Here is a 15,450-nt window from a genome sequence, read left to right as displayed (position 1 = left end):
AAATCTATCAGTATAATCATATATCATAAGATTAATATTAAGGTTTTAACAATCACTTCACACAAATGTGTAAAAAAAGTGTTTCCACTTTACACTAAGAGTTAACGTCTGAGTATCTGAGGGAAGGCGTGATTTCTGAGGTATGTTGGTAATGCCTTTTAAACATGTCAAATTCCAATTTGTCTAGGTGTATAAACAAATGTTAATGAAAGTGAGAACACTTCCTAGTCTACCGAGTCTTCTCTTCACTTGATAGTGCTAATCGGATGAACAACCATTTGGAGACCATCCTGTCTTTTGACCATAAGGTCAAAGCCTCTCTGCAATGCTTGCGAGTGAGTTCAGACACAACGGCGCTTTTAAGAGCCACCAAACAGCCATGGATGCAAAATAGACACTCCAGCTTCCTTCCGTCACCTGAAGGTTACCCAGACTAGAAGCATCGTACTCTGAGCTGGCTACAAGCTCCGGTACAAGAGGTCCACGCCATCAGCAGTGTCCATCTCGACCTTCTGACTCCTTAGATCGCTTGGGGATCTTCACACTAGGGTGCATAGACTGGCACAAATTGCACTGGATGGTTTGAAAAATAAATTTCTAGCTTATCAAACCAAACAGCCAAATTCATTTTACAACCCAGACACCACAAGCTCTCTCAGATACTTATAAGGTTTTGCTAAAACATCTAGCTCACATTCCATCATTTCATTCATCATCTGTTATCTATACAACCATCATTTCATTCATATTTTCATGTACAATCATTTAATTTAGGAAAATTGAATTAAAATCATTTTTATAACTATAATTTTGACTCTGTCTGAATTAATGTGAAGCGTGTATGTTCCCTGAATGAGTCAAAGAAACTAAAATCTTCTGATTGAACATTCAACGACCAATAAGATTGATGTTTCATATTTATACGGAATATCACATCTTATTGCAGGGTGGGCCATTTATATGGATACACCTTAATAAAATGGGAATGGTTGGTGATACGAACGTCCTTTTTGTGGCACATTAGTATACGTGAGAGGGCAAACTTTTCAAAATGGGTGGTGACCATGGTGGTCATTTTGAAGTTGGCCATCTTGGATCAACTTTTGTGTTTTCAATAGGAAGAGGATCATGTGAAATATCAAACCTATTGGGACTTTCACAAGAAAAACAGTGGTGTGCTTGGTTTTAATGTAACTTTATTCTTTCATGAGTTATTTACAAGTTTCTGACCACTTATAAAATGTGTTCAATGTGCTGCCCATTGTGTTGGATTGCCAATGCAACCCTCTTCTCCCACTCTTCACACACTGATAGCAACACAGCAGTAGAAATGCCAGCACAGGCTTCCAAAATCCGTAGTTGCAGGTGCTGCACATCTTGTATCTTCACACCATAGACAATTGCCTTCAGATGACCCCAAAGATAAAAGTCTAAGGGGGTCAGACTGGGAGACCTTGGGGCCATTCAACTGGCCCACGACGACCAATCCACTTTCCAGGAAACTGTTCATCTACGAATGCTCGGACCCGACACTCATAATGTGGTGGTGCACCATCTTGCTGGAAAAACTCAGGGAACGTGCCAACTTCAGTGCATAAAGAGGGAATCACTGGTTGTACTTTCTTGTTGTTTGCTAAATGTTTTTAAATTGTTTTTAGTCCTCTATGGTTTTTGACTTTTATTGTTATTTATTGTCTTGTGCACTGTTGATGGCGGACCATCTGTAATTTAATTGCCATGAGCAATTACAATAAAGTCTATTCTATTCAATTATTGTTTTGCCCATTCTGCAAATTCTGTGTGCCGATCTGGGCCATCCTCGCTGAGATCCTGCAGTAGCTGGAGTTTGTAAGGGTGCCATTTGTGAGTAGCTAATATCCGCCAAAGGGATGTTTGACTAATGCCACTTTCCAGTGACATGCGGCAAATGCTATGCTGTGCGCTCTTGCTGAATGAAGCTAGGACAGCCACTGATGTTTCTTCATTAGTGACAGTTTTCATGCATCCACATTTTGGCAAATCCAACACTGAACTATTTTCCCGAAACTTAGCAAGCAGTTTGCTAACTGTAGCATGAGAGATGGGTGGTCTCATAGGGTGTCTTGCATTGAAATCTGCTGCGATGACCCAATTACTGCATTCACAAGATATCAACACAATTTCGATCTGCTCCTCACGTGTTAAACTCTTCAACATGTCAATGGCTGTGAACAAAACAAAACTTGTAAATAACTCATGAAAGAATAAAGTTATGTTAACAGAGCACACCATTGTTTTTCTTGTGAAATTCCCAATAAGTTTGATGTGTCACATGACCCTCTTCCCATTGAAAAAACAAAAGTTGTATCCAAGATTGCTGACTTCAAAATGGCCACCATGGTCACCACCCATTTTGAAAAGTTACCCCCTCACATATACTAATGTGCCACAAACAGGACGTTAATATCACCAACCATTCCCATTTTATTAAGGTGTATCCATATAAACACGTGTGTGTGTGTGTGTGTCTTCTGTCTTCTCAATCCCCAGTGAGTCGTGGAGGATGGCTGCTTATACTGAGCCAGGATCCTCTGGAGGTTTCTTCCTGTTAAAAGGGAGTTTTCCTCTCCACTGTCGCTACATGCTTGCCTAGTATGAGGATTGCATCGAGTCACTGACACTAGTCAGTGACTCGATGCAATTTGCTGGGTTCCATATATAGGGGAGTTTTAACTGATTGGCTTAATGAACTGACCTGCATTGGAATGTTTACCATGTGAAGTGCCTTGAGACGACTCTTGTCGTGATCTCTTAAAAACAAGCTGTATTTCTGGCTCTTACAGACCTGTAACAAATTCGATAAGAGGCTCCTCCATTCTCCACTCATTACCTGTATTAATGGAACCTATTGGAACTCATTAACAATTTAAAAGTCACCTGTCCATAACCTCGAACAGTCACACTAAAAACTCCATTATGGCCAAGACCAAAGAGCTGTCAAAGGACACCAGAAACAAAACTGTAGACCTTTACCAGGCTGGGGAGACTATAGCTGCAATAGGTAAGCAGCTTGGTGTGAAGAAATCAACTCTGGGAGCAAATATTAGAAAGTGGAAGACATAAAAGACCACTGATAATCTCCCTTGATCAGAGGCTACATGCAAGACCTCACCCCGTGGGGTCAAAATTATCACAATAACGATGAGCAAAAATCCCCAGATTTACATGGAGGAACCTAGTCAATGACCTCCAGAAAGCTGGGACCAAAGGCTTCCATCAGTAACAGTGGGTCTATGTGGCAGGGGTGAGGAGTGAGCACCACGTCACCCCTGCCACGTGGACCTCAAGGGATAAACCATCAATCCTGCTCAATGGTCAACTTTCCTCGCGGGGTCACCCATAAAGACAGTGGGAGGGTTAAGGTCCTGGAGTGGCCTAGCCAGTCTCCAGATCTCAATCTCATTAATCTTGTGTTGCCCAGCAACAGCTCCAAAACGTCACTGCTCTGGAGGAGATCTGCATGGAGGAAAGGGCCAAAATACCAGCAACAGTGTGTGAAAAGCTTGTGAAGACTTACAGAATACATTTGACCTCTGTCATTGCCAACAAAGGGTTTGTAAAAGAGAATTGACATGGAATGTTGCTATTGATCAAATATTTATCTTCCACCATAATTTGCAAATACAATCTTTAAAAATCTGACAATTTGATTTTCTCAAATGTTTTCCTTTCCTTTTGAGGTTTAATGATGAAAATTACAGGGCAAGCGTGAGAACCTGCACAACTGAAGGCTGACTAAATACTTTTTTGCCCCACTATAAATGCCCGAGATGACACCATTTCTTGACTTAAAAATGATCAGATGTGGCCCAAAAAGGGGTTAGCTTTTGGTCCAATTTTCCTTTTGTCAATTTGGAAAACTAATTTCTGGAGTTACTAGAGCTGCTGAGGCAAAATATCTCACCAACCATTTGTAGCTGTCAAAATGTGTAAAAGTGTTTAAAATAGGCTCCATGTCAACCCTTTAATAGCTTCTGTGAAAGATGGTATGGGTATTTTCTTTTTGGATGTTGGTGACAACCATCTAGAGAAGCCGTCTGATGTCTCACAATTCAAATATGGCTTGGAATGGTTAGAGATGAAGGGAAAGAAACCAGACAGTGACATCAGAAGAAGGGGATGTAAAGTTGATCGCCAGCTGTCCATCCAGTGTTTATTTAGCCAAGGCGGCTGGGTCATACTGATGACAGAGTGGACGTAGGAGAAAGAAAGTAGTGACTGCGGGGAGTACTGAGGAGGCGAAAGCGTTATTAAGGTAGTGTTGGATGAATGGGTCCCCAGAGAAGGAGAGGGATGGGGGAAAGGCAATGAAAGGAGTCAAAGAAAATAAACAAGACATGAAAGAAAAACAGAGCATTGTGGGGGATAGAGAAAAGAAAATAAAAAATGGAGAAGGAGGGAGGAGAAAAGAAAACAGAGGACTGAGTCCAGACTGTGAAAAGCAGTCTTTGTTTGACTCTTGAGCTAAAAATACAGCGGACACTGTCTGGAATTGCACATTTGTGTGTGTTCTACGGATCATGTGTCCTAATGGTCAAGATTTCAAATAGTCTTTACAGGTCACGCTACCTCCTTGAAAATCCCACCAAGCACACACACTTTAGCACCCCTACAGATGCACATCTATTATAGCAACACACTCCACTGCACATAGCCCCCGACACCCAACCATCCCTACAGGCTCATTCTCTCATTTTTAATGGCGTCTTTGAAGTGTGTCTAAATGGGAAGGATTAGTGTAATAGTCTAATGTTACACTGACGTGTTTCTCCCTACTACTTGCGACCGTATATCAAGCTACGCTCCCCTGTTGCTCTGCAGCCATATTACCCAGATGTCCAACATGCTTTAGAGTGGAACTAAGCATTGCTGTCGCTCATGGAAAATAGTCACATAGGCTGAGAAATATTTTAGTTGTTAGTCTTTTTTAAAGCCACCTTTCAGAGTCATTGTGTGTTTACATTTCTGAGTTAAGCACCAAGAATGTGATTCATTCCTTGATTAAACGGTGAGAGGGAACAGTAATCCATCAAGGATTGGAGAACACTTTGAAGTTTTTCTCAGAATACATGGACCTAAACAATAATAAACTGGTTCACAGCCTCAACTTTATTTCTGATGAATGGATGGTGCACATGGAGGTTTCCAGGATTACACAGCCCTCTGGATTATTCATGGTAAAAGGCATGTTTGTATAGCACCTTCTTACCCCCAAATTCCACTACCTCCGCTCCGCTCCGGTCCGCCCCCGCCTTCCGCAGCCGCTCGCTTCCGAACTCAATTTTTACTGGTACCCGCTCTACAACGGCTCCGCTCCGGTGCGGAGACCTGAGGGGGGCAAACAAGCATGCGCGGGATTTTCGAGATCTTGCGATACAGTCTGAGCAATAAACGCGGAAGTTAGGTCCAAACACCCGTTGTGTGGGAGAAGCATCGAAATGAACTGTTTAATCTGCCCATCATGTGTGTTGAGAGATCAGCAATATTTGGATCAACAAAGTGTGTCTACTTTGATAGTGGAAACTGTATTTATGGCTTACTTTTGTGCATTTAAACTTCAGCCGCCATTGATAGTGGTTAAAAGTTGTTAAATCTGTGCATATGAAACAAAAAATGCCTTTTGTTTATCGATTTATAGTGAAATACGGAAATTGTGCTTGCTCCTTTTCCTGTTGGGCCGTTGTGATTTCTGTCCATTTACTGCGGAGGTGCTCCGGCGTCCGGCAAAAATAGAATCGATTCTTATTTTGCCGGATGGTGGAATGGCGGGCGGCGCACTGCACCACACGGCCGCAGTAGTGGAACAGCTCTGATTGACTACAACGGGACCGATTTTGCTCCGGCGTTCGTGTCGGAGCGGAGCGCAGCGGAGCGGAGGTAGTGGAATTTGGGGGTTAGGGTCCTACAACCCCCCCCCCCAAGGTGCTTCACAACACCATCCACACATTCACACACTTGTGATGATGAGCTAAAATGTAGCCACAGCTGCCCTGACAGAGGCAAGCCCTGCCAAACACTGGTGCCACCGGTCCCTCCGACCATCGTCAGAGTCAGTGTCACTATTTCAAAAATGCCTAGTATGCTATTTAGTTATGTGTCTTTAGAGTGTATCTCTATTACATTTACATCATTATCCGTATATTTTTTGAATGGCATTTGAGGAGTTTCCACAATTCCTCAGCAACTTAAAAAGGTTCAATGTTTCATTGCTCTATGGCTGCTGGATGTTTAAATGTTTCAAAAACTATGCAAGATAAATGTTGCTCGTTTTTTTTTTTTTTTTTTTCAAAATAAACAGAGTTGTTGTGGGTGTCCGTATATTTTTTCACGAGGTTGAAGTTAGCTTCCATTTCCAGCTTCTGATTCGGGAAATGGCTAAAGGGCAATTACACCCAATTTGTCTCTACTCGGATAATTTGTAATCTGCTTTATCTTAAAAACTCCAATAACTAGACTGTTCATACCTGGACTGGATTATTCTGCACAACAATTAAAACCACCTTTGAGATTTGTGAAACTGTTTTTCTGATTTTTAAAACTTTGAAAAAGGGCAGATTTATGCTTTTATTTATTTATTTTGCATCTAGCCCACATTGGAGCTGGTCTACCTAAAAAAAACATGACTTTCACTCTTCAAACCTAGGCCCTCATTCATCAAACGTTCATAGAAACTGTCCTGTATTCCCTACTATGACTGAAGTTTAGAATGTGTGTGGTAACAGTCAAGACTGATTTATGAAACATGCGGAGGTCTCTCATACACACGTTCCACCGCAATCTTCTGATGATAAATCCCACCTGTGTGTACCCAGGTGCTCGTGTTCGTTCACCATCACTTGCATACAAAAACGCCCCAATTAACCAGATTTGGTCACGCTACATCTTCCACACGTGAGGGGATTCCCTGTTTTCTTCCAGAAAAAATAAGAAAAACTTTATTGACAATGAGATCGAGACACTGGCTGCCGAAGCGCACAAAAACCAAACAAGTTGCAAAGGTTATGAAAGCGGTCGGGACAGAGGAGAGGTTCCTGTCAGAAATAGTTTTCCTTCAGCACGTCTGTGCTGTAATTCAGTCTGGTTGCATGTGTGATTGAAGAGCAGAGGAGGTTCTGGGGGGGTTCTCATAGTTGTAAAATAAAATATCAACTGGTATTGGATTCATGAAGTTTGTCTGTCATGCCACAAAGGGTCTCAAATTACAGCATAGCAGAAGGATTTCCTATAGCGTGCTCACGGAGAATGAGTTCCCTCCACTGTGCACGCTCTGTGAAACCCTCAAATAACACAGTTTAGTCACGATATAATGTCAGATTCCCATCGGTCACATGTGTCTTATTGGTTTTAGCACCAATAATGCGCAAAAGCCGTTTTTCCACCGACTTAACTATAATTTGTGGATGAGAAACACGCTTGGATGACTGAGACCTTCAGCACTGCTGTTACCCTGTTCTACCACTAGATGCTGTTCCCACGCATGGTCAGAGCTATCTTATATTTAGGAACATATTCACGCACAAGTACAAATTTGTAAATGCCACACAATGCATACATTTGTTCCCATGCACAGATCTGTTCATAAGTATACGGTTGATAAATGAGGGCCCTGGACTGGATTGTTCTAGACTAATAGCAGATTGCATAAAACGTAGTTTGTGATTTGTGAAACCTTTTAACAGCTAGAAACCATCTGTTTCATTTGGAGTGGGCATCTTCTATGACCATGGACGTCACTAGGATTGAGATATAGGGGGGGCTAAGCCCCAGGAGCTTGACCTCGAACGTTTTTTGTCACACCCTGCAAAAACTTTGTCAATTAATTCATTATCTGAAGAACATTTAACAAAACCTATTATTTTATCACTTTCTTTTCCTTTCCTACTTTTGTGCATTTTCTCTCTTCTTTTTATAAAAAAAATAACACTTAATCAGTTCATTAGTGGGGTCTATGTTGAAGAAAGATTTTATGTAAGTCCATTAAAAATTACATTTGTTATATTTCCAAATAAAGCTATTCATTTCAGTCTACTGCACTTAACAGGGGGAAATGTTGTAGTCATTTATTTGTTTAATTACAACTTGTTTAATTATAACTGTTACTGAGACAATAAAGAACAAATGAATAATTGTTAGGGCTGTCGCGGTAACCGCAAAAATGAAATATCGCAATATGAAGAAGCCCACCGCGCTGCATCATGGGCCACCGCGATTACTGAACTTGGTTCAACTCAATGATGCATGTTGAGAAGGATGGCTGCACTGGTATCAAAACGAAACGTTACTTCGCTCCTTTGGGAGCACTTTGGTTTTCAGTACGTCAGCTGCTGCGCAGCCAGGGTCCTTGGCCGAGACAGAGCTGCCACCAGCGGCAAAAATAAATAAATAAACGCTCGGAGACTTGCTGAAGTACGGGACAAGCACTGCTTCTGCAACCGTCCCGAAGAGAGTTTGAGCCGAGCTGGAGCTCACTCGCTACCTGCAGGAGGAATGCATCCCCCCTAAAGAAACCCCCCTGACATGGTGGAGCAACAACCGGGAGAGATTCCCTTTGCTCGCCAGAGTCGCACGCAAGTACGTGTGCGTTAGCGCAACGAGCGCACCATCCCAGTGGGTTTTCAGTGTTGCTGGAAATGTTGCCACCCCTCTCAGATCCTCTCTCAAACCGTATATGGTTAACATGCTGGTTTTCCTTGTAGGTAACAAGGACGTGACCGAGCTATAAATCATCGTCATTCGTGTGTGTGAAAGTGAAATGATAGTGCGCCCGCCCCCCGGCGCGCGCGTGCCCGGTACATGTAATTTTTTATGCTTGATTTTAAACAACTAAACAAAATGGGGACTTGTTTCTTATTTGTTAGATGCTGCAGCCAAATTTGCATTTAAAAGTTTAACCTTATCCTGAATTTTGTTGTTTTTAAGTTCAGTCGGACTCCGACTGTCAGAGAAACAAACGTTACTGCGATCTGTGTTGTTACTGCCCTTTGATCTGCATTCAGTAAAGTGTTATTGAAGAAGGCACGACAATTTTTAACCTTTTTTAAATGTGTAAACATTATGTTTAGATAGTACTGCAATAAAAAAAGTGCTGCAATAATATCGCACACCGCAATATTAAGCCACCCTGAATCACCGCAGGGGGAATTCCTCAACCGCGACAGCCCTAATAATTGTAAAACTTTTTTTCTGCCAAATGAGTGTGCAGTTGACAGTTTTAATATATGAATAACACTGCTATGATATGGAATAAAGGAGTGTGTAATTAACAATTACAAGACAAAATAACAGTATATATAAAAATATCCAGCAAGTAGTAGAACTTATAATACAGAAAGTCAACTATACAGATACAACTTGACATAAGGTTGCAGGTCAGATGATAATTATAGTTATTTTTTTCTCAATGTCTCTTACCTGTTCACTCCTAAAAAGAAAACTGTTCAATTTTGCTTGGGAACATTGTGCTCAGGTAAATGCTCATAACGGTGCACTCGCCCCTGTTTTCTCTGTAGATCACTGACCTTGACCATGCAGATCTCCTCAGCATCAACCACCTGGTCTCTCTCCTGTTCCTCACTCACTCTCTTAAAAAATCTTCGTATATCCATCTAGCCATCACATTGAAAAACATTTTCAATTTCTAATGCCAAGACAAAAGCTACTATGCCATTTAGTTTTCACTCACAATAATTGAAACAGCCATTGGTGGATAAATGGTACAGAATATGGACAACTGTTAGCCTAATATAGCCTATGTTTGGTTGCTCATGATGATGGCATTTTCCATAACGTCACATTAAGCTGCCAAAATTTATGTTAAAGTTAGATGAGTACAATATCTCCTTTCTTTACCATAGGTAAACATAGGAAATATTAAGCAATTGACAATCCACATGGAAAGAAGTCATAAACATATAGGTTTTAATATATGTTTTGATGTAGCTTTTAAATATATGTGACATATACAAAACTGGCTGTTTATTATAGATACATATATGTACCTATAATATAATATATATATATATATATATATTATAGAAAAAATATATAATATAAAAAAATGGTCAATAATATACACATTCGGCCAGATTCTGATTCAGGTTTTTAGTGTGGAGTGATTTTTGTGCCACCAACTGGAGCGTGCAGTGATCAATCTGCAAGAGCACAACGTCGTATGCAGCCCTGCAGTCGTATGCAGCCCTCTCTCTGCATGCTCAACTCCGTCTCTGCCTGCACAAATCTCCCTGCTGTTGCTCAATTTGCAATATACAAAGCAATGTAGCCTCTCCATCAGCCAATCAGAGAGCTCTCCATTATGCAATCAAAGCATGTCCAGGAAAAACTGGCAGGAAAATTGCACTTTTTTCAGATAAAGAGGACTTTATATAATTATATTTAATTAGGTTGATTAACCCTCCTCTTTTCCTGGGACATTTCCACTGTTCACTTCCTTTTACACATCAAGGGATCATTTATGTCTGACCAAACAGAGAAGAAACACTTTATATGTTGAAATTAAAAGTCATTTTTAACTGAAAAGAGTGCAATTTAACAGTTTTAGGAATAGGCAATGTGTCTTTTCTGGAAGTCAAATATGGTCACCCTAATCATGACACATGAATTACAACAAAGTATCTTGCAGGCAGTGGATGGTGACTGGTAGCTAACCAGCAGCAGAAAGCAGTTTAATAAGCTGTTAAATGGTGTTTTTCTGTAAAGCAGTATTTCCTGGACATGCTTTGACTGGATAAAACAGAGCTGTCTGTGATTGACTGGTGGAGAGGCTACTTGTTGAGGAGAGCAGGGAGAGATTTGCATGTGCAGAATTGATCCCATAGAGAGGGCTGCAGCTGCTGCACACAAGCGCAGAGCAGGTTCTGTTTGTGCAGACTCATTACTGTATGCTCAAGTTGGTGGCACTAAGTCACTCAATGAACTGGCTGGCTGGTTAATCATGTCACTTCAGGGGAGTTTTCCGACCATTTTACTTGACATCAAAGCTTTTCATTATGGTTTGCGGCATGTAAACATGCTAGCGGAGTTAGCATTAGCATGTCGGTGCGGTAGCATTTTCCACTCTCGTCTGAACTATAACCTTGAAATATTAACGGTATGCTGCTGTTGCTGTCTTACCCTAATGTGATGTTGAGTGACTTACATGAGCGCTGAGCAGGGTTTGCTCATCGATATATAGGTTTTTCTGTATCGACCCGCCCCCTGACTTGTCAACAAAGCTGCGGGCTTAAGGAAGTGGAGGAAGTTCTTTCTTGATACTTCCTGTGTGCGACGGTGTAGTTCTATATTCATTAATTATTATTTCTGTTTCAGACTAAAAAACTCATGTACCAACTACACTTGTCGTGATTGTGTTCAGCATGTAGATGTGAACAAATAAAAAAAAGTTAACTGAAAAAAATAAAATAAACCAAAATGATAGGGGGGCTTGTGATTATTTTAGGGGGGCTGAAGCCCCCCTAAAACGGACCTAACGACGTCAGCGTCTATGACTGATTGATGATTTGATAAGTCATTAAATATGAGACATGGCTTCAACTTGGAACACCTAATGTTGGAATTAAAAGAAGCCCAAAGTTAATTTCCTTTAGATAGTTTATTAAAGCCTGGTCATTTGCAGCTGAGAAAGACAAGATGATGCAGTTACAAAAAAAGAAAATACTGTTACATTTTTCTTAATATTTTAACATGTTATTATTGTTCACAGTTTTATGTCACCTGAGATTATTTTCTTAGAGAACTCAAATAAAGCTTTACAAAAAATACAACCCTTTTTCACACCGCTTTACAGAAAACCGGCTGAACCATGAAATTAAAACTAAGGTGCACATCTAACTGGAATATTTGGAATATTGTTACACCCCGTGTATTTATTTATGTTTTTAACAAATTATCATATCTTCAAATCCCAAAATACTCAAAGCAAAAAATTGTTGGAGCATAACAAGAAAGAAAACTGATGCATCCCTTATTAACAAGCAGTCTGATCTTACTACAAGTTGATAATGGTGCTTGTTTATTTCTACCTTTTCTTTATTTGTCTTAACCATGCTACACTGTAATAAACTGTAGGCCAGAATAACTTAAAAATGAAAGTTCAACAGCTGCCTTAAAAACTTGAGTCATGTCAACTTAAATGAACACTTTCTTTCAACTCTATATGTCAAGTTGGACAAATATCATAAATAACAACTATGCTTTGTTTGAATATTATATTGTGAGTCGAAACAACAAATCTTATTAGATTACAAAGTGAAAAATCATTATGTCTTGTTAAACATGCACACAATTCTACATTATGTTAACTTATAAATTTGAGCTAGACATGTATGGTTGGCCATTCAAATTAAACGTTTTTGTTAACTGAACAAATGGATTTATTGTTTGAACTCATGTAATCAAAACGGCAGCTGTCATGCCAATACAGGCAAACGGTGAAGCAGGAAGCTATTAACAGCACTGAAAAATGCTGGCTAACTCACGCCTCATACACAACAGAAGGAGCTGAGTCCTGTGCATTTAGCAAGAAGTACAACTTTATTTAGTGCAGTTGAGTAAAACCGCACAACGTTCTTATTCCTACGACTGCCCTCCTCACTTTTGGTGCCAACATGACAACAACAAATAACTCCACCTTTGGAACACTAAACAAAGCAAAACCTAAGAATAACACAACTGCCCACAATAAATGTGCAAAACACCTCAAATTAGAACAAAATAACTAAGAACATGACTGCCCACAATGCACCTCACCCACTGGAGCTTTCACAGTGGGCGGGGTCATTTTTTAATTACAGTTTTAAGTTGACTGAACGCACGAGAATGAGGAAAATATAATCATTTGTTGAAATTACAAACAATTTTAAGTTTTCAATATCAAAACACACAAAATTGAATTTAACAATTAAAACTTAACAGGGAGACTTAGGTGAAATAGGAAAAATAAATTGAAACAACTTTTTCTTTCAACACACCTTGATATATTTTCAAGTATAATTAAACTTTCATAATGTAAGTTCCAAGAAATCTAAATGTCAGTGTTGGTGGACAGAAACACTAAACTGCAACTAATCAGAAGTAAAAACATGTTTATTATGTTTAGCATGGGAACATTAGTTGAAGAATTGAAAAATATTAACAGACGATTGATTTTTTTTTTTGCTTCACCATGTGATACTTCAAAATGTTCAACTGCACAATAAGTGTGTAATCACTTTGCATGCCTCTACTGTAAACCCTTCCACTGGCAAACTTAAACAGATTGCATTTCAAAAGAAAACTCATCAGTGCCTGCGTGGACAGTTTGACCTCCCATACGACCGCTGTTTAGTCTGCCAGTGTTTCATGTTTCTAACTATGGGTTTGGGTTCCCCACATGGAACACAGTTCAGATATCGGATGATGAACCAAAGGGAAGTGAGCTCCTTTTATGGGTGTGTGAGTCATCTTGTTCTGTCTGAACAGACAACTGTAAGAGCCCGAAAAAAGGGGGAGCAAGAGAGGTCTACGTATATAAGCATGCTAGCCTTTAAAAAGGGGGAGCAGGAGACAGCTGTATAAGGGGACAAACAAGGGGGGGGGGGTTACTGCAGAAACTGGCATAACTAGAAGAGTAGAAAAAACATAATGCTTTGAAAGAGCACTAAGGTTTCAGAAACACACGATTCAGCTCAGCAGGGGCGACTCCCTGCCTCTGAGCCCAGAAAAGAAGCCATACAGGGGAGGAGATCAATAATGCATGCACACACATAAACACTGTCTTGGCCACACATAAATATTCACAGATACTCACTCAAAAACAGCCATTACTCTTACATGCATTTTAAAGGCTAACCTCCTAATGGCAGAAATATGCTTCCCTGTGTCGAGGCCAGAAATCCAGGTGGGTCTTGAGATTAAAACAGAAAACAGTGAATCAGTCTTCACAGGCTGGGTTTAAATAGAATAAGTAGTGGGAATAAATATGAAAGCCCTCTGAAAAGCAGGAGCAGAGAAGATTGAGCTTTTCAGAGCACTGGTCCACCCAAATAATACAGACACCATGTAATCAGTCTGAACTGACAAGATTGGTTAAACAAACAAATGAATATAAACAGACGAGTCGACTGAGATCCCATTCTCATTTACAACGATGATCTGGCAGCAGCAGGGACCTACTGTAAATAACGTTGCACCAAAGAACAGCAGACATAAAATAAAAACAAACTAGATAAAAACAGTTGTACATAAAAGACATAAATGTTCATTCATGTTCAAGTTCAGAAACAGTGATGAGGCCGTGATGGCGGACTTTAGGATGAATACAGAACCAGTAAGTAGTACCGCTTTTTCCTCAGTAGGTCACAGGGCCTAAGGTAGGTCTGCTTTAGAGGTGTGAATCTTCACTAGTGGAACGATGACTATGCATCACAATTAGAACGTAGGATAGGTGTTGGATGTTTGCTTTTTTTTTTTGACAGAAGTCATCCCCTAAAAAGCTCTAATCAAAACAGTCTTAAGTGCTTTGAGTGCCAAATATTTAACAAAGAAAGAAAAATCTGTTTCCTCATTAAACAGTCACCCCTCAGGCTGTGGGAGAAACATGCTCCGTAGATGCTAACAAAATCTTTAAAAATACTTATAGGGCATGTGCAATTTTGTCCTTCAACTTAGTTGATAAAATCCATATTATGTTTTGATGTCTTTGGAGCAGCTTTAGATTAAAAAATGTGTGCAGCAGTTAAAAAGCAAACAATATAGATTAATCAATTTGATTCATAATCACTTATGTCCGTATTTTGATGCATTAGTATTAGATTAATTTCCTCAGCTCTAGTTTGTAGTCCATCACACAGAGACAAACAACCAAATGCTCACTCCCACCTAGGGACACTTTAGGGTCACCAAAAGCCTGACATGCATGTATTTGGTCTGTGGGAGGAAGCTGAAGTACACAGAAAGACGGCAGCTGGGAGTTGAACCTGCAACTGTTATGCTACAAGGAAAGAGTGGTACTACTGCACCATCATGCAGCCCCAGTAATACCACATGATCAAGGTTCACTGTATAAATGTAATGGTTGTACAAAAACTGAAAATGTCCAGGCAATGTTTCTGTTATAAATATTTTATTTTGAAATAAAGGAAGAGGCTGGCGTGAAACACAAAACCCTGCAAAACATCATAATGGAAAAGATAACTTGAGATCTTTCTTTAGTGTATTTGATATTTTGTTAACCAGACTGTTTTAGTTTTATTTGTCAGATGGTAAATGCAAATATACTCATGATGTTTGAGCTGTCAGGTAAGACAGCTTAACAATCTCAAAGGGAACCAGGATCAAAACACTAAACATAAATTCTATTCACATCTTGATAGTAAAATTTTAACTTCAAGGCACATCATCACACATCATGTTCTC

The 15,450-nt window shown here is 39.9% G+C and overlaps 1 long non-coding RNA gene across 1 annotated transcript in view; it reads right to left on the bottom strand.

Annotated features, from left to right (window-relative positions):
• Positions 1 to 11,407, bottom strand: part of LOC129166855 (uncharacterized) — a 254,229-nt gene extending 242,822 nt beyond the window's left edge. Inside the window, exons 1-2 of the long non-coding RNA XR_011515711.1 lie at positions 11,195 to 11,407; positions 9,558 to 9,644 (exon numbers count right to left, since the gene is read on the bottom strand). This is a non-coding gene — a long non-coding RNA (uncharacterized lncRNA). The remainder of the gene's footprint in view (positions 1 to 9,557; positions 9,645 to 11,194) is intronic.
• Between the last annotated feature and the right edge of the window lie 4,043 nt (positions 11,408 to 15,450).

This window comes from Nothobranchius furzeri, chromosome 12, assembly GCF_043380555.1.
Source record: "Nothobranchius furzeri strain GRZ-AD chromosome 12, NfurGRZ-RIMD1, whole genome shotgun sequence".
NCBI classification, from domain to species: Eukaryota; Metazoa; Chordata; class Actinopteri; order Cyprinodontiformes; family Nothobranchiidae; genus Nothobranchius; species Nothobranchius furzeri.
The sequence above is the reverse complement of the archived record's forward strand: the minus strand, read 5'-3'. Positions and strand labels throughout refer to the sequence as shown.